The following is a 20,311-nucleotide window of genomic DNA, read 5'->3' on the forward strand; positions in this document are numbered from 1 at the left end:
GCTAGACAGAATTTCCACTGTATTTAGAAAATATATTTGAGGGGCGCCTGGTTGGCTCAGATGGTTAAGCGTCCAACTTTGGCTCAGGTCATGATCTCACAGTTTGTGGGTTTGAGCCCAGCATCTGGCTCTCTGTTGACAGCTCGGAGCCTGGAGCCTGCTTCATTCAGATTCTGTGTTTCCCTCTCTCTCTGCCCTCCCCCGCTGGCACTCACTCTCTCTCTCAAAAAATAAACATTAAAAAAAAAATTTTTTTAAAAGAAACAAAAAATCAGGGGCGCCTGGGTGGCTCAGTTGGTTGGGCGTCCAACTTCGGCTCAGGTCATGATCTCATGGCTTGTGAGTTCATGCCCCGCGTCGGGCTCTGTGCTGACAGCTCAGAGCCTGGAGGCTGCTTCATGTTCTATGTTTCCCTCTCTCTCTGCCCTTCCCCCGCTCATGCTGTCTCTCAAAAATAAATAAACATTAAAAACAGTTAAAGAAAAAAGAAACAGGAGATCATCCTCTAAATAAAATGAAATTAACATCTAATGAAAGGCCTGCAGGACCACCTATCAAGAGACAAATCATGGACAGAAGAGAACATTTCTTGAGTACCTTTTTCATACCATGCCAGCCACACTATTCCATGCGCAGGGGATATACATAGTGGCAAATAAGCCAGTCAAGGAGGAAAAATGAGAACAAACCCTGGTTTTAAATACAAGCCCCGAGTCAAAAAGTGAGTGCTCAGATGTTCCCAATGGTAGCTACCGACTTTGATGAAGGTCCTTCTCTGTTTAGCAATTCTAGTATATATAATCTGGAATTTATTTTATCATCTTTAATGATTCTTCCAACCTAGAGATCAGCTGGCTAAAATGACAGCTGAAAACCACCACATCTGTTTAAATCCAGAAAAAATATGACTAATGTCAGCAATAAGTAGTGGAATGAGAACCAAACACAATGGACAACCCAGAAAACTATCTCTCTTTGGTATTTAACAACTTCTAACTATTTAAGCCTCACTTTTCTAAGTATTAACCCTCACCAAGCCAAGCATATCTAGAAACTCATGTTAGGGTGAGGCTTATCTGATGGTGGCAAGTATCTGAACTGCCTACAGGCTTCTATTATCTGGGACAATGGTAACCCACAGGTTCAGTTTAATGATGGAGAGACCACCTCTAGCCAATAAACCTTATCAATGTACATGAATAACAATACTTCTGGAATACTAGGATGATCTAATAACAATAAAACCAAGGCACAAACAAATCACTGAACGTGTAATTGTGCCCTGCACAACTTATTAACTCAACATTTGCCAAACACTTACTATGTACCAGGCACCAGGTTTAATAAGGTAAAATACGTGGTCTTTACCCTCAAGAAGTTCACAGTCTACTGGAACAGTCAGCCAAGATACAGGCAGCTGACATAGTACAAAAAGCAGGACAAGTATTACCACATAGGGAGAGATGATTCAGGATGAAGCTGAGAAGGTAAGCAGGGTGTATATCACAAAACAAGCTCAGGTCTTCTTTACATTTATCCTCAGGGCAATAGACAGCTTTTTAAAAAAATTTTAATGTTTATGTATCTTTGCAAGAGAGACAGACAGACAGAGAGCGTGAGCATGGGAGGGGCAGAGAGAGATAGAGACACAGAATCCAAAGCAGGCTCCAGGCTCTGAACTATCAGCACAGAGCCCGACATGGGGCTCGAACTCAATGGACCGCAAGATCATGGCCTGAGCTGAAGTCAAAGGCTTAACCAATTGAGTCACCCAGGCGCCCCACAATGGGGTGCCTTTAGGTAAGTTTTTCATAAAAACTATTCTTGCTTATATAGTGAAGAATGGACCAAAAAGACGGGAAAGGAAGAGACCAGACAGGAGACTTACAGTAATGAAGGTGACAGATGATGGAGATTCACAGTGGCATAGCAGTAGTGAATGAAGAGAATTAGATGGATTTAAATCATTTACCAGGTCTTACAGGATTGGTGACTAGATGTGGGCAGCAAGAAGGTGAGAAAGGTCAGGCAAGGAGTCAAGGATAACTTCCAGAGATTTCTGGCTTAGAACTAAGTTGAACAGGAAATTCCTGTGTGTGAGGGGATGAGGAAAGTAGGACTTACTCCATTTTCGGTATGTTGATTCCAAGGTGCCTGAGATTTTTAGAAGGGAGTAGTACAAACAAGTCTGCCCTGAAGAGAACTGACCTACAAAAAAAAAAAAAAAAAAGGTCTGGTACTTATCAGCTTAGGGATGGTATAACTGACACCCATGACAATGGAGGACCCACGGAGAACGCATAGAGCTAGATGAAGAGAGGGACTAGTAGAGCCAGGCGGAACAACACCAACACTTAAAAAAAAAAAAAAAGTTGGGGCGCCTGGGTGGCGCAGTTGGTTAAGCGTCCGACTTCAGCCAGGTCACGATCTTGCGGTCTGTGAGTTCGAGCCCCGCGTCAGGCTCTGGGCTGATGGCTCAGAGCCTGGAGCCTGTTTCCGATTCTGTGTCTCCCTCTCTCTCTGCCCCTCCCCCGTTCATACTCTGTCTCTCTCTGTCCCAAAAATAAATAAACGTTGAAAAAAAAAAAAATTAAAAAAAAAAAAAAAAAAAGTCTACAACCGAGGCTAAGAGAAGGAGTCAAAGAGAAAAAAATAAAAACAGGAGCGAATATGTCACAGAAGCCAAGGGAGTATTTCACGAAGAAGAGGCAATCAACAGTATCCAAAAGTATCCAACTATTAAGCAAAATAAGGTCTGAAATGGGTCTGCTCCATTCAGACTAGAGCTCTGATAACCTTGATGAGAATGGTTTCAGTAAAATGATAAGGATATGGTTTAACATGCAGAAACCATGTTTAAATTAGCTGATGAGGGAGATGAAGTAAAGATAGTACCATAAATAAATATCTTAGAAATAGCTGGAAATGCTGAAAAGGAGTTTTTCTCAAGCAAATGAGATGCTTAAATGCTACTGGTGGAGGAAAAAAAGACACCGGAGAAATGAAGAAGGGAATGACGAATTTTAATATCAATATTTTCACCCCCTAATCAACCAAAGGCAAACAGACAACCAGACACGATGTATCCCTTGACAAAATAACACTAAACCACCTATAAAATATTCTTGCTTCAAATCAAATCTGAATCTGTTTAAGTCTCTGGCTCCAACCATCTATTTGCAAGAAGTACAGAGGAAAGAGGAATATGTTAAAGACATCATGGGGATATAACCACCAATACCTGTGAAGCCTTATAAAATACTGTAAAAAGTCTTATAAAATAAATGACCCTGTTTTCTCAAATTCCAAGGAAAGGAAGAAAAAAAGTCAGAAAGGGAAACCTACAGATTAAAAGACTCAAGTGACATATCAACCAAGTGCAATTTACAGACCTTATTTATATCTGGATTTAAAAAAAACTGAAGAGTAAGCAACTGCTGGGGTGCCTGGGTAGTGGAGTCGGTTAAGTATCCAACCCTTGATCTTGGGTCAGGTCATGATCTCACAGGTTGTGAGTTCGAGTCCTGCATTGGACTCGATTCTGTCTTGGGATTGGGATTCTGTCTCCCTCTCTCTCTGCCCTTTCCCCGCTTGTGCTCACTCGCTCTCTCAAATAAATGATAAACTTAAAAAAAACCTGCAAATCAATGAACAAAAATTGGGGGACAATGAACACTGGATGGATGTCTGATGATATTAAAGAATAATTATGAATTTTTCAAGAGTCAATGTGGTATTGCGCTTATTTTTAAAAATCTTTTAGAGGGGCGCCTGGGTGGCGCAGTCGGTTAAGCGTCCGACTTCAGCCAGGTCACGATCTCGCGGTCCGTGAGTTTGAGCCCCGCGTCAGGCTCTGGGCTGATGGCTCAGAGCCTGGAGCCTGTTTCCGATTCTGTGTTTCCCTCTCTCTCTGCCCCTCCCCCATTCATGCTCTCTCTCTGTCCCAAAAATAAATAAACGTTGAAAAAAAAAAAAATCTTTTAGAAATATACAACAAAAAATTTATCAATAAAATGTTATGTCTGGAATATGCATGAAAAAATGTGAGTGGTGGGGCACCTAGCTTGCTTATTAGTCAGTGGAGCATGTGGCTCTTAATCTCGAGGTTGTGAGTTTGAGCCCCACACTGGGTGTAGAGATTACTTAAAAATAAAATCTTAAAAAAAAAAAAAACTGGGCTGGAAAGAGTGTGCATGGAAGATACAGGAAATACGACTGATCTTGGTTGGTAACTGTTGAAGCTGGGTAATGGTACAAAGAGGATTCATTACAGTATTCTCTAACTTTATTTATGTACTGACATGTTCTATAATAAAGTCTGTTCTTAAAACCAGAAGAGGGAAATACTTAATGAAACAAGGAACTAAGGGAAGACGATGAGAAAGGAATGAGATCCCACAAGGAGAAGTCTTACACATACAGATAGGTCGCCTCTTCCACTGTGTTAGAAAGAAGCAGCACCTGGGTGGCTCAGTTGGTCAAGTGTTCGACTTCAGCTCAGGTCATGATCTCACAGTTGGTGAGTTCAAGCCCCACGTTGGGCTTTGTGCTGACAGTTCAGAGCCTGGAGCCTGCTTCGGATTCCATGTCTCCCTCTCTCTCTGCCCCTCCCCTGCTCACACTTTCTCTCAAAAATAGATGCAAATATATTTTATTATATTTTGAGTAAATAGGAAGTAAGGTCATTTGCTGAGTAGGGGGAGTAAGAAAGAAAGCATTAAGTTTAGAGACTTGAAACAGCTGCTGTGAAGAATGAGGACAAAGAAATGGAATAGGAAGTACATTTTTTTAGATTGGAGACTGAATTTTTAGTGGTCCTCATCTACAAAGATATGTGATTCTTGTTTAGCAAATATATAAGCTCTGCCTGAAGACACAAAATCACACATTTAGAGATCCAGGGTTGGGCTGAGGGTCTGCAAGGTTTGTGCGATGAATGGATGATGAGAGTCAAAATAATGGATCTAAGAGCTTAAACTGCATTGTACAGAAACTGAAAACAGGAAAGGCAAATTGAGAGTAGAGGGATCAAGAAAGCAGAGGTCTCTATATTCTGAGAGAACACTCGAAGGCTGTAATCAGAGAATACAAAACAGGATGATTAAATCTAAGACTTCCTAATTTGTTATTAGCTATTATTATCTTTATGTTATTATTAACTATATGTTAATAACGTTTTTATCACAAGGTAAGTATTGATGACAAAAGGTAAAGAGAGACAATGAATATGATGAGCACTAGATGCATATTAAGAAGATGTGGGTTTAAGTCTGTCATCAACTCTATAACCCTGAGTAATTCATCTAACATTCCCAGAAAGTAGATAACATCTACTTATTTCATCCTCTATCAATTTCCTACATATATAATATATGGCTATCAGAAATCACGAGTATGTAATTGAGCTATTATACCTAACAATATAATATAATGTACAGTATTTCTGATTTACCTTCTGTTAACTTTTAGCGTAATATTTTAATATATAATTGCAAAATACCATATGACAACACAAATAAATGGTTTTCAAATGGAGCAAAAGATAGTTTAGAATATGTTGCAATGAACAATCCATACTTATAACCAACAGTATAAATAAACCAAGCAATATTTTCATACCACCTGGTAAAAGAATTCTTAATCTTTTCTTTTTTTTTTTTGGAGGGGAGGGAGTGTCAATAAAGTCAAGACCTCTTCCCTCAAAGAAGCACATATAAACTATTACTATGCATTTTAAGGCAGTTTACAAATCCTTCTAAAAGTCAACATAATGAATGAAAAGACTTAACATTTTGAAATGTATTTTGGCAGCACTTCAATAATCCCTTCTAAGCTACTTGTATATATTACAAACATATTTCAAAGAGGAGTCTCATTTATTCATTTGCATGTCAATATCCAGACGTTCTTAGAGATGGGATCTGTGTTGCCTAAGCACTAGAAACTGAAGCTTCAGTAGGTTTTTTGGAATGAAGAATTCTTAACCATTGTATATTCTAATGTTACACCTGCTTATCTACTACACAAATGCAACTCTCCTAGGCAAAAATGTTTACTGCCTGTGTTAAGTACCTCACCAAAGAAAGAGGAAAGGGGGAGGGGCACCTGGGTGGCTCAGTTGGTTAAGCTCTTGGTTTCAACTCAGGTCACGATCTCATGGTTCCTGGGTTCCAGCCCAGGCTTGCACTGTCAATGCAGTCTGTCACTCTCTCTGCCCCCTTCCCAGCTCGCTCTCTCTGCCTCTCTCTCAACATAACTTTCAAAATTTTTAAATAAACAAACATTAAAAAATACATTATTTTCTTTTTCAGTTTCCATGTGTTAACAACATAGGTTTCACACTTATCTAAACAAGCTTTATGACATATTTCATTAAGAATTTATTTTGTACATTGTTACCTACCAACCCTGAGTTTATGAAATAGGAAAATACAGAAAATAAAGCATGTGTGTAAGGGAAAACATAAAAATAACAGTACACATTAACATAAAAAGTACAAATCATCAGATTTATTTATTATTATATGTAGATCGAAGAATTTAGGAGAGCCACCAAAAAGGGGCACCTGGGTGGCCCACTCGGTTAAGCATCCAATTCTTGATTTCAGCTCAGGTCATGATCTCACAGTTCTTGAGTTCAAGCCCTGCATCAGGCTTTGTGCTGGCAGTATGGAGCCTGCTTAGGATTCTCTCTCTGTCTCTCTCTCTACCCCTCCGCAGCTCTCTCTCTCAAAGTAAATAAACTTAAAAATAAAAAAGGAGAGCCACCAAAGTCATATACTACAGTAACTGGAGTATGGCTCCAGCTGGCTCCAGTGGCTCCTGCTCTCATGAAATTGTCACTTGACAATGCTTTATTTAAAAAGGGTTAGCAGATTATCTATCTTGCTTGAATAGCACATATTAAATTATAGCTCTTAATCCTAATCCAAACAATATTGTCCACATACAGCAATGAAGGCAGAAACTACTGTCAATCAAGATTTACTGAGTACCTTTGCACAACAGTTAATTTTCAGAAGTTCAATAAAATTTGTTGTTTCCCAATTAACTGCATGCTACATGGTACTCTACAAATCATTAGGTTTATAGCAAAGTAACAAAAAATAGAATTTTTCTCAAAGTCAATAATGGGATGTAAGATATTTTATTAAACTGTGTTACTATTTCATATTACAAATATGCCCGTCTTGATGCTTACAACTATTTTTATCATTTTATCCTAATATCCTTACATAGATTTCGTACACAATAATCCAATTAAGCAAAATAAAGCTAACCTTTTTTTTTTTACAAGGTGGTAAAAAAGGATGAAAAAATTATTGTCTATAATTTAATGAATTAAGATCTCAATTTGACTTAGAAAACTAAAAGCTACTTTCTTAGTTATGCTGACCACACATTATGTTTCAAAAGAATCGGACCAAGGTTTTTTTAAAGAGCACAGATAACCGGCATCCAACAAAAAAGACATCAAGTCATCTATTCATGTTGTATGTCATAATGTTCCTATTTAATAAACTGGTTTTTAAATTTTTTTAAAGTTTTATTTTAGAGAGACAGAGCAGGGGAGAGGGACAGAGGGGGAGAGGAAGGGTGGGGGAGAGAGAAGGAGGGGGGGAGGGAGAGAGCGCGAGAGCGAGAGCGAGAGAGAGAGAGAGAGAATGAATACCTTAAGCAGGCTCCATGCTCAGTGTGGAGCCCGACACAGGGCTAGATCCCACCAAGCTGGGATCATGACCTGAGCCAAAACCAGGAGTCAGACACCCAACCAACTGAGCCACCCAGGTGCCCCATGACACAAGCTTTCTTATCAAAGTTCTTGTTACTTAATTTTTGACAATTTTATATAGTATAATGAAGAATGTGTATGATCTGGTTAGTGCCACATGACTGATGTTCTATAAATGTTGAGAAATGAAAACTGAAACAATCCTCTCCCAAAACACACACGGTCTTGCCCTCTGGAAAAGAATTTTTTTTTTCACTTGTGCCATGTTCTTTTCCCCTCACTGTCTCTGAACTGTCTGCACCATCCAAATCATTCTGATCTATGTGTAACTAACCTATCAGAACATACATATGTGTTTTGATTTGCACAGTTCCCATGGTATGGGCTAAAAGAAGGAACATCTCTCACTTAAATAACTAGTGGTGGGTATTTTGAGTGTTCCTGAAAATTATCACTTTATCATGATGATGCTCCTTAACACGACATCAGACTTAATACCAGATTATATGTTTCTTTAAATTCTCAATATTTGAGTCTGAGTATTATTCTAGGTAAAAATACTTAAAATTGCATCATTAGTGCTATACAGCAATGCAAATAATGAAAAAAGAAATAAACTTATCTATGAAGTCAATGCACTGAATATGCTGAAAAATACCCCAGTATATAGTTTAAATCCATGAGATCACATATAAAAAGGACCTAAGAGGACCTTCATTTCCTTAAATTAATCTTTATAATTTCCTTACTTTCTCATCTACAGAGATAAGTTTCTAGAGTTCTGAAATCATTTTCTAATAAAAATGAAGGTGGTAAAATTAACCAAAATTTTAATTCCTTGCAGTATCTTGTGCTCTGTGTGAAAAATTAAGTATAAAGCTTCTCCCATGCCCACAATTTGAAAATATTAGATCACTGATTGTTTTTAATCAAACATCTGGGCTTTAATGTCTACTTGTTCTTACTCTGCTTCAGCCTGGAGGCCCATGATTCATTGGGACTTAGTGTTGGCAGGCAATAACAAAAACAAGACTAGGTTGATTCATCACTGAGGGACAGACTAAGCTCAGGCACACAGTTCACTGAAAAAGTAAAAGTCTTCAAACAGCTACACCACCTCCTCACTTCCTATCAGTTACAGCCAACAACTACATCTCAATTTGAAAGATTTAAATCACTCATCAGGTAAGTATCTGGGTACATATAAAATATCTTGCATTTTTCAGTTAGCCTTTGGCCAATAATTAAGATACCATTTTTTCACTGAAAATTATTCCTACCAATCTCAACCCTAGTAACTCTAACATTAAAGGCAAGTGTTGCAAATAGATGCTCCATAGCTAGATTTTGAATCTAAAGAAACAAAGCAGAAATAGTTTTTGAACTTTGAAATTCAACAGACTTAGATTTAAGTAACACAATATAAATCATATCTAGATGCCCATCTTAGGATCAATCTTTTTTGCCTTTGTTTTTTGCTTGTCACTACAAGACTGAAATCATGCTATGAGATGGTTTCTATTGTACCTCCCGTGATGGTTAATTTTATGTGTCAACTTGGCCAGGCCACAGTACCCAGACATTTGGTCAAGCACTTGTTTAGATATTGCTGTGAAGGCATTTTTTAGATGAGATTAACATTTAAATCAGCTGACTTTGAGTAAAGCAGCTTACCCACTCCCCCCAACCTCATAATGTATATGGGTTTCATCCAAGCAGTTGAACACCTGAGGAGAAAAGACCTACATTACCCCTGAGGAAGAGGGAATTTTGACAGCAGACTGTCTTTGGACTCTAGATGCAACTGAACTTTTCCCTGGATCTCCATCCAGGCAGCCTACCCTGTGAATTCTGGACTTGTCAACCTTCACAATCATGTAAGCCAATTCCTTAAAATCTAACCAACTCCCCCCCACCCCCACCCCAAGAGTCAGAGACAGAGAGACAGAGACACACATAGAGAGATTGTTACTTTTTCCTTTTAAACATATATATAACGTTCTTTTGGTTCTCTTTCTCTGGAGTACCCTAATATATCCCCATATCCTCAGTTCTGTTGTAATATAGCAGCCTTTATTATTATAGACTTGGTCAATGAACTCTACTTGAATGAATACTCTTCACCCCTCACAGTGCTCAAACTCTACACCCTGGATACCCTCCAGGCAACTTAAAGCCTTCAAGGGTTACCAAAAGTAAAAAACTGCTTCCAACCTACAACAAACAAGAAAGATATCCAAATAAGGGCTACTGACATGCAAAAATAGGTAACTGAGAACTCATCCTACCCCCTCTTTATTTTCATCATACTCTCCACGAAGTTTTTGATATTCACTACCATTAGAATTTATAAGCACCATCTCATTACTGCTGATGTTTCCTCTTTTTTTTCCTCCCGGTTTCTTCTTTCTTGGCCTGTCTCCCTCACCATTTCTTAGTTCTCCCTTTATGGACATTGATCAGGATGCATCTTCACATTCCCATGGCACACCCATCAAACATGCTAGATATAACCTTCATCGGAACAGTATTTACTTGTTGATGAGTGCTCTAATACTGCTTCTTCACGGATTAAAAAAAAGTTTCCAGAGCACCTGGGTGGCTCAGTCTGTTACGTGTCCTACTTTGACTCAGGTCATGATCTCACAGTTTGTGGGTTTGAGCCCCACATCGGGCTCTGTGCTGACAGCCCAGAGCCTGGAGCCTGTTTCAGATTCTGTGTCTTCCTCTCTCTCTCTGCCCCTCCCCGGCTTTGCTGGTACTCCCTCTCTCTCTCGCTCTCTAATAAATAAGCATTTAAATAAATAAACAAATAAATAAAGGTTTCCTTCTCATCTTTGACTTAAGGCATGTAGCCACTTTGAACAGCTGAAGGTTCCAAAGAAACAAATTCTGATTTACTTGGATTTTATTGTATATAGTTTCCAGTGCTTTTTATCGCAAACCAGCTGTTCTGTATGGTACAACTGTGCATGCCTATCAACAGTAAAAGGGAATGTGAAAAAAGACAAACATTTCTTGTTTTAATATGATTTTAGAGATTTGTGGGTCATTTTTTTTCTTGTAAATTTACTTAAATGAAAACAAAAACATCTATTTATATGGTTATTTTACAGACACACAGCCTGATAAGAACACTGACAAAACAAAGTGGTTCTCAAATATAAATAAATTATTCCTCCTAAAAATGTTTGTTTCCTGTAAGTTGTGTTTTACTTTATCAAATTCATTATTTCCAGATTCTCTGGGATTCCACGATGCCAAATAAATATCTTATAAAAATGAAGAATACTGAATTATACTTCTTGCTCTCTAATATAAATATCTTTCAACTTGCATTCTATTACATGATTAAGTAACATCAAAAGAAAATGAATTCAACAAACGGATGCCACTGACCTCTGCAAGTTTGTATCAATTTAGACAATGATTCTTTAGATTGAAAAACATCTATGGGAAACAGAACAATAAATGTCACACACATATTTTTGTCAAATTGGACTTATTAAAATAGTTGAAGAAGGAAGTAACCAGGAGTGTACATTAGAACCACTTGAAGAATTTCCTAAAGATAATTATGGTAAAGGGCCTTATCCAGAGATTCTGAGGAGGCATCTAAATTTTTTAAATGTCTCCAAGTGATTCTGATGCACATCCTCAGTAGAGAACCATACCCTCAACAGTATAAACCACAGCCAGTCCTAGAGGGTCAAAAGCAAATTATGAATATTTCATCAAGAAATCATCAGTGTCAGAAAATGGTATCTGGGCTCTAAAGTCAAAAATCAAATTACAAGGTCCAGGTACTCAGATTTAATTGATAATTCCAACTGCCACTCAAATTCAAAAAAATATTTTTAAGGGGCGCCTGGGTGGTTCAGTCTGTTAAGCATCTAACTCTTGATTTCGGCTCAGGTCATGATCTCAGTCTTGAGATGGATTCCTGCATTGGGCTTCACCCTGGGCATGGAACCTGCTTAAGATTCTCTTTCTTCCTCTGCCCCTCCCCTCCACATGTGCACGCGCACACACATGCACTTTCTTTCTCTCTCAAAAAAAAAACAAAAACAAACAATATACATATTTACAAGACTCCTCAGATATACCTTGAAGAGATATTAACAGGAAAAAGACATCAGTCCAACATTTTGAAATAAGCAAGCATTTTTCATTACAGTTAAGCTTCTGTTGAAGATTTCTAAAAAATTTTTCAAGAAGAAAATACAGCTGACTTATTCATTATATAACTAGTCTTCCTGGTATGTTCTAATAAAGACACATTCTTTTGCATCTATATTAATTTTATTACCTTTTATTTTTAAACTTGAAATATCTTAAAACTTTTGTTTTAAGTTTATTGATTTATCTTGAGACAGACAGAGATGGTATGGGGGCGGGAGGAGGCACAGAGAGTAGGAGAGAATCCCAAGCAGGCTCCCACACTGTCAGCGCAGAGCCAATGCAGTGCTCAAACTCAAGGACTGTGAGACAGATCATGACCTGAGCCAAAACCCGGAGTTGGACACTTAACCAAGTGAGCCACCCAGGCGCCCCACCTTTTATTTTAATCGTATCTTGTCCCCTATTTACCTAGACCAGGGGGTAAGCAAACTTTCTGTAATGAGCCAGAAAGTAAATATTTTAGGTTTTGCTAACCTTAGAGTTTCTGTAGCAAGAAAACAACAATAAACAATATGTAAAAGCCATTTGCAAGGACACAGATGAAGCTAGAGAGTATTATGCTAAGTGAAATAAGTCAAAGAAAGACAAATACTGTACAATTTCACTCATATGTGGAATTTAAGAAACAAATGAGCAAAGGGGGAAAAAGAGAGAGGCAAACCAAGAAACAGGTTTGTGGTTAAATAGGTGATGGAGATTAAGGAGTGTACTTGTGATACATCACAGGGTGATGTATTTAAGTGTTGAATCACTATACTGTACACCTGAAACTAGTATTACACTGTATGTTAACTGGAATTTTTAAATAAAAACTTAAAAAAAAAAGATGATTAAAAAAAACCCAATGGGAAAAGAAATAGGTTGTTTCTGTTCCTAAAACTTTACGGACATTGAATTTCATGCAATCTTTTAAAATAAAATTTTACAAAATATTCTTTTGCTTTTTCAACCATTAAAAATTGTAAAAACCATGCTCAGCTCAGCTCACAGGCTGTACAAAAATAAGTAGCAGAGGCAGGATTTGGTTTGCCAGCCATAGTTTGCAAACTCCCTTAGCCAAACAAATTAAGTTAACTGATACAGGCTACTTTTACTAACAGTATCTCTTTCACAGAACTGTCAGACAGATTAAAAGAGTTGATTACACTGATTGGTATACAGTAAGTGTTATATGATTTTATGTATCTATACCTTAATTTCTTTCTATATCTCCCCCACTTTAATACTCCTTCAATGTATTTGTCTATCACACTGAAATGTTTTGTCTAAAATCTGATTGTTATAGGTACACCTGGATGGCTCAGTCGGTTGAACATCCAACTCTTGATTTTGGCTCAGTCAGAATCCCAGAGTTGATTGAGCCTCCTGTTGGGCTCTGCACTGAGCACGGAGCCTGCTTGGGATTCTCTCTCTCTCTCTCTCTCTCTCTCTCTCTCTCTCTGTGCCTCCCCGCCCCCCATACCATCTCTGTCTCTCTCAAATCTTTCTCTCTCTCCACTTCAACCCCCCACTCTCCCTGGCTTGTGCGTGCTCTCTCCAAAACCTAAAAATAAAAAAATAAACAAGATATAAATTAAAAACAAATAATAAAATCGGATTTATATAAAAAGAAAAATCCTTCATTGCTGAGGTAGAAAAAAGTATCCAATAATGATTCACTAAGAGCGCCTGGGTGGCTCCGACGATTAAGCTTCCAACTTCAGCTCAGTGAGTTCGAGCCCTGCATTGGGCTCTCTGCTCTCAGCACAGAGCCCACTTTGGATCCTCTATCCGCCCCCCTGTCTCTCTGCCCCTTCCCCGTTCACATTCTCTCTCTCTCTCTCTCTCTCTCTGTCAAAAATAAATAACATAATAATAATAATAATGATTCAATAGTTTTTCCTAGAAACTAACATTCTAGCTCTCTTTCCAAAAAATCTAAAGCAAATATCTACCTGCAATTTATCCATAGCAGCAGTCCCATTAACTGCAATCTCAGGCAAAAAACAACCCTTACCTACATACTAAGACCTCAGAGGAGGACATAAAGATTCCTAATTCCCAACACACTAATGCAATTGCATTTAGGAAGGACTTGCCTATGGGGTGCCTGGGTGGCTCAGTCAGTTGAGCATCTGACTCAGTTTTGGCTTCTCATGGTTTGTGAGTTCGAGCCCCATGTCTGGCTCTGTGCTGACAGCACAGAGACTGCTTGGGATTTCTCTCCCTCTCTCTGACCTTCCCCAGCTTGTTCTCTCTCTCTCTCAAAAAATGAATAAAATTTTTTTTTAAAAAAGGACTTCCCGGGGCGCCTGGGTGGCGCAGTCGGTTAAGCGTCCGACTTCAGCCAGGTCACGATCTCGCGGTCCGGGAGTTCGAGCCCCGCGTCAGGCTCTGGGCTGATGGCTCAGAGCCTGGAGCCTGTTTCCGATTCTGTGTCTCCCTCTCTCTCTGCCCCTCCCCCGTTCATACTCTGTCTCTCTCTGTCCCAAAAATAAATAAACGTTGAAAAAAATTAAAAAAAAAAAAAAAAAAAAAAAAAAAGGACTTCCCTGTAAATGCACCATTACATTATAACCAAGGCATGGTTTACAAATTCAGGTTTAGGGTACTTTTTTTCCTTTAGTTAAGTAATCAGTTTAACTAGCTAGCTAAAGAAAGTTAGTGATTCTTACTCTGGCTGGCCCGGCCCAGACTAATACTAAAATGTGAGTCAAAGAATGTAAGGAAATGCTACCTAGAACACAGGTGAGGTCATTATCTCCAAAAAGGTGTAATGAGGCAGATTCCACATGTCCAAGTCTTCATTAAAATGTTTTATTTGGGGTACACACCCTTTACCATGTTTTGCAATTTTCCTCCCCTTCAAGATTCAGCCTGAAAGGAGTATATCACTACCTCTGTGAGGCCCTCCCTGGCTAACCCACCCCCCCTTGCCAGAAGTAGGTTTCTTCTTTTTTAAAGTCTCACGGTACCATCTATGTTATAATCCTCATTACCATTTACTGACATGACATGCTACACCTCTTTCCTAAAATGTTTAATTCCTACAATACCCAGAAAAAAACTAATATCCTCGTTCAACAGATAAAGAAGTCATGTATCCAAGGTTAAACAGCTGGATAGTGGCAGGGCCAGGATTCAAGCCAGGTTTGCTTTGGACTCCCACAGCAATGGTTTCAAACAGCAGGAATGTGAACAGAGAGGAGGCCAGGTAGGCAAAATTCTCTATCTGCTTATATATTGAGTTTCTGCATAAGAGATTTTTTGGGGAAAGTTTCCACTGTTAAGATAAATTTGAAAAATCACTGATGCTACCTTGTGCTGCCTCTCACATTCTTTTTAAGTAACTATATACATGCTGTCTCTAGTACCACACTGACCTCTTTAGGCAAACACTGAACTGATTTCTTTGCCTCTCTAGAACCAGGCATAGGGTCTTAGCACTCAACAAATGTTTGTAAGGAATCAAGCTTTGAAAGCAAAACTTTCCAAATTAATTAACTGTATTTCCACAGTCATAAGCAATTATAAAATAATTTATAATTGCATAGCAATTTATACTTAATGAAATTCTTTCATATATTTTCTTTTTTTTTTAAGTTTATTTATTTTGAGAAACAGAGTACCTGAGCAGGGAAGGGGCTGAGAGAGAAGGTGGGGGAGAGAGAGAATCCCAAGCAGGCTCCGTGTAGTGCACTGTCACAGCACAGAGCCCAATGTGGGGCTCAAACTCACGAAACATGAGATGCATGACCTGAGCCAAAGTCAACACTTAACTGACCGAGCCACACAGGCACCCCCATATATAATATAATATCTTCTTAAAAAGAGAAACCAAGCTGAAGTTTTTAAAATGTTTTCCAAAATGGCATTTATTCAATAGTCAAGGCTTTATTTTAACAGAATATCATTTATTCAACAACTATCAAACAGTATTGGCAAAAGCCATTAACCATGTTTTAACTGCCATACCAAAATACTATTAGGGTTAAACCATATTAAATCGCCAATAATGGCAATTACACAGGTTCAACCTAGTACTTATTAAGGGTATTTAAAGAGCATTAGCAGGGCGCCTGGGTGACTCAGTCGGTTAAGCATCCAACTTTTGATTTCGGCTCAGGTTGTGATCTCATGGTTCGTGGGCTTGAGCCCCAAGTCCGGGTCTGTGCTGACAGCACGGAGCCTGCTTGGGGTTCTTACTCTCCCTCTCTCTCTGCCCATCCCTTGCTCACGCTCTCTCTCTAAATAAATAAACAAACAAACAAACATTAAAAAAAAAAGAACATTAGCAAAGTTACAGTAGCTAGCATAAATAGCAGAACTTGAGGAATTTATTTAGTTTTAACCAAAAACTTAAGCAGAGTAACTCCCTCTTCTGTGATTTCATAGTTATGCATACACATAGTTAACAATTCTCACACTACACTGTAATCATCTGCCTTGATGTTTCCTCAACAATACTCCTCCAAAGCCCCAACCTTGACATATTCCTCATTGTTATCTCTATCAAATATCATGGTAATTGACACACAATTGGTATCTAATAGATGTTTCTAAATGACTTCTACAGGTATCGTAGTAAAACAGATTAAAATCTACTATGTTCAGGGAAGTAAAGGTGCACTGTATCACTTTACTCTCATCCTTCTTTTTTAAAATTCCAAACAATTTAAATTCTGAAATATGGGCAAAAGTCAAAGTCCAGCTCCCTGGGGCTGGTTTCCATATAATTTTTTTCTTTTTAAAGGCTGAACACTGATTAATATTTATCAGATAAAGTACATCAATTTTAAAATCCTATAGAAAATCAATTGGCTGTCTCAACTTTATACTAAAACTTTAAAAATTAAAGACCTTTTTACATTCTAACATGCATATTTTCTGGTTTCTGCTTACAAATGCTAATCAGGGAACAATTAAGCAAGCACAGCTACAACAGTTTTTAAGTTAAAACTAAGTCACACACACAAAAAATCCATTGCTGTAACACAAGAAAACAGTTTTCTAATACTTCCAGTCATACAATAATAGAAGACTCACTGTGCTATGTGCCTTTTTTTTTTTTTTTTTTTTTTTAAGCATAAGATCTGGTGAATCCTAATGCAGATAGCCCGAAGGAATTATGACAATGCAGAAAACACTGCAATTTTTCAAAAAATGTGTTTATTTTTGAGAGAGAGCACAAGCAGAGGAGGACAGAGAGAGAGGGAGACACAGAATCTGAAGCAGGCTCCAGGCTCTGAGCTGTCAGCACAGAGCCTGATGTGGGGCTCAAACCATGAACTGTGAGATCATGATCTGAGCCGAAGTCGAACGCTTAATCAACTGAGCCACCCAGGTGCCCCGAAAACACTGCAATTCTTAAGCAAAGGAACAATGTTCTAAAATTGGTATTTCACGGTGATTGTTTTGGAGATAATACATAAGACATATTAAAGCAAGGGAAAGCTGAAAGTAGAAGATGACAGAAGCCTGGACTGGGATGGAAGCAATGGGAATTTTTTTTTTTTTTAATGTTTGTTTATTTTGAAAGAGAGAGAGAGAGGCAGATAGAGAGGGACAGAGAGAGAATCCCAAGCAGGCTCTGTACTGTCAGCGAGGAGCCCAACTCAGGGCTAGATACCAGGAACCATGAAATCATGACCTAAACCTAAATCAAGAGTTGGACACTTAACCGACTGAGCCACCAATGGGAATGATTTTTTTTAAAAAAGAGCTTTATGGTCAAACTGCAATTAAGCAAAAGTGGAATTTTTTTTTTTTTTTGGACACGGTCCATTATTTGCTCTTGGTCTTGAAGAGGACCTTCTCTGGTCCTAAAAGCAGATCCCCTGTTTACGTCCAAGGACAACTGCCCAGGTGTTATGACAACACACTGGAAAACCTGCAGTGTCTCTCAACTGATTTCCAGTTTACTATTATCCACAGCAATGTTTATCTCTGCTGAAACGGATACATGAGAACTATATTCTTGGGTATCAATTATTCAATTTGTTTCCCGAGGATCTACCAAGTACCCAGTATTCAAACCCAACAATACATATCTGTGTCCCATGTAGCTCACCACATAGGAGTTACATGTGACATAAAAGCAATGTTAAGAAATAGTTCCTGCCCATAAGAAACCTACATAAATGGAATATAATTAGAAGACGTGAGCTATACATATCTTTTAACTCATTCATTAACCATTACGTTAGGCTCAGTGCTATGAGGTTTTAAGATGACAGATGAAAGAAATGCAATCCATCCTTAAATGAATGTACAATCTATTAAAAATAAAGTGGGAAGGAGGGGACAGGAAAGAAGGTGATAAAGAGAATATAACATGAGCTAAAGACTAAGTTAGCTTTATAAACTGAAAAGACTAAAAAAATGGAAGTGACTGGAAATTTTTTGAGGCAGTGTTTGGAAGAAGGAAAAATAATGTTAAATAAAATAGGACAATAAAATATCCAAAGGCAAAATTATTTTAAGCAGTTGGAAAATACAGTATTGCTGAAAGCTGAGGCTAAAGATGGCAAACTGAGAAATACAAAGGGCACTCATCAGAAAATAGGTTTTGACCCTAATTCAAAAGATTCAGTAGTGAAGGTAACAAGATACAGAACTGCAGTTCTACTACAGCTGAAGGAAAAAAATCTTTTTAAGGGGCAAAGCCATATAGTATATTTCTTGAGGGTAGAGACCATATCTATTACAAACATAAATGAAAATACCTCCTTACATTTAATCTATGCAAAAACTATCATGAGTCCTGATCCATTAGAAAGGTCTTCTGCTGGGGCACTTGGGTGGCTCAGTTGGTTAAGCGTCTGAGTTTGGCTCAGGTCATGATCTCGCACTTGGTGGTTCCCATGTTGGGCTCTGTGCCGACAGCTCCAAGCCTTGAGCCTACTTCAGATTCTGTGTCTCCCTCACTCTCTCCCCCTCCCCCAATCACACTCTGTTGTCTCTCTCTCAAAAAAATAAAATAGGGGCGCCTGGGTGGCTCAGTCGGTTAAGCATCCAACTTTGGCTCAGGTCATGATCTTGCCGTTTTTGAGTTCGAGCCCCACGTCGGGTCTGTGCTGACAGCTCAAAGCCTGGAGCCTGCTTCGGATTCTGTGTCCCCCCCTCTCTGCCCCTCCCCGACTCACACTCTGTCTCTCTCTCCTTCAAAAATAAAAAAACATTAAAAAAAAAAATTAAAAAAAATAAAAATTAAAATTAAAAAAAAATAAAATAAAAGTAAAAAATGGTCTGCTGAGTCAATTTCCAGCAGCATAAAATAGGGTTGTGTACTGTCCCCTTTTTTCTTTAAGTCTACTTCTTAATGATTTTACCATTTGGAGATACTCTGGAAGAATACTGTTTTGTGTACCTTCAAACAAGAGAGTTGTGTAGCAGATTTAAAATTTCTAAGAAAAACCTTAAGCTTCAAGCATTCACGCAAATTCTATCTGGGTAAAACTTAGTTTTCACAAAAACATTTAAATCCTACATATATAGGGGTGTCTGGATGGCTCAGTTGGTTAAGCATCCAACTCTTAGTTTCGGCTCAGGTCATGATCTCATGGTTCGTGGGATCCAGCCCTATGTCAGACTCCTCACTGACAGCATGCAGCCTGCTTGGTATTCTTTCTCCCTCTCTCTGTGCCCCTCCCCCACTCGTACGCACATGCTCTCGCTCTCTCTCAAAATAAATAAATAAACTTAAAAAAAGATAAAATAAATCTTACATTATAAATGGTCTGTATTTGATGTATGCAACATCTGCACTTTAGGTACATGACAGTGATTTACAATCTCAATATGTATCAAAACCTGGGTTAAGAGAAATTATATCCATTGGTCAGACACCAAAGGACAATCTACACACTTTTTCAGACTGACTCTCACATGATCGGGTTGGTCTTTCCATATTATTATTAAATACTAAACATCCATCTACCTTAGAGATGTTGATGAGGGTAATGAAAACAGTACATGATCCTCATTATGAAGACCCTTATGAGAAATTCTAATCTGATAGTGCCAAGCGGTTAGTTACCCTTTTGAATTAACTAGCTTACTTTTACTGTAAGAACATTGTGAAAATAACCTTAACAGGTTTTTTTTTTTCCTCCCGCTAGCTCACAGAAAGCTAAGACTTAAATTTGTGCTCTGCCTGTAGCAAGAACATTGTAATATACCTTTTTGCCCTAGATTCTGATTACATTTTATCCTTACCCTTTATTTTTGTTTCTTCTTTCTCTTTACTTTTAATAATCTGTGGTATTTTGCAGTTTGTGCATCTTTATCAACTGCCTTAAAGGATTACAAGTCACATACAGAAACTAGGTAAAAGTGCAAATCAGCTAAAAATAAGACAACAGTGATAGAACTGGGTTTTTAATATAAGTTTAATTAAAAATAAAATGACTGAGGGGC

The 20,311-nt window shown here is 38.2% G+C and overlaps 1 protein-coding gene across 3 annotated transcripts in view; it reads right to left on the bottom strand.

Annotated features, from left to right (window-relative positions):
- PAFAH1B1 (platelet activating factor acetylhydrolase 1b regulatory subunit 1) overlaps window positions 1-20,311 on the bottom strand; it is an 80,406-nt gene that overhangs the window by 44,611 nt on the left and 15,484 nt on the right. The window contains exon 2 of one of the 3 annotated variants that reach the window (XM_045487753.1): window positions 2,125-2,208. The exons of 1 other annotated variant lie outside the window; for it this stretch is intronic. The gene's annotated coding sequence lies outside the window, so the exon portion shown is untranslated. Of the gene's footprint in view, window positions 1-2,124; window positions 2,209-11,131; window positions 11,150-20,311 lie in introns of those variants that run through there. One more of the 3 variants, XM_045487754.1, reaches the window with a different exon arrangement.

This window comes from Leopardus geoffroyi, chromosome E1, assembly GCF_018350155.1.
Source record: "Leopardus geoffroyi isolate Oge1 chromosome E1, O.geoffroyi_Oge1_pat1.0, whole genome shotgun sequence".
NCBI classification, from domain to species: Eukaryota; Metazoa; Chordata; class Mammalia; order Carnivora; family Felidae; genus Leopardus; species Leopardus geoffroyi.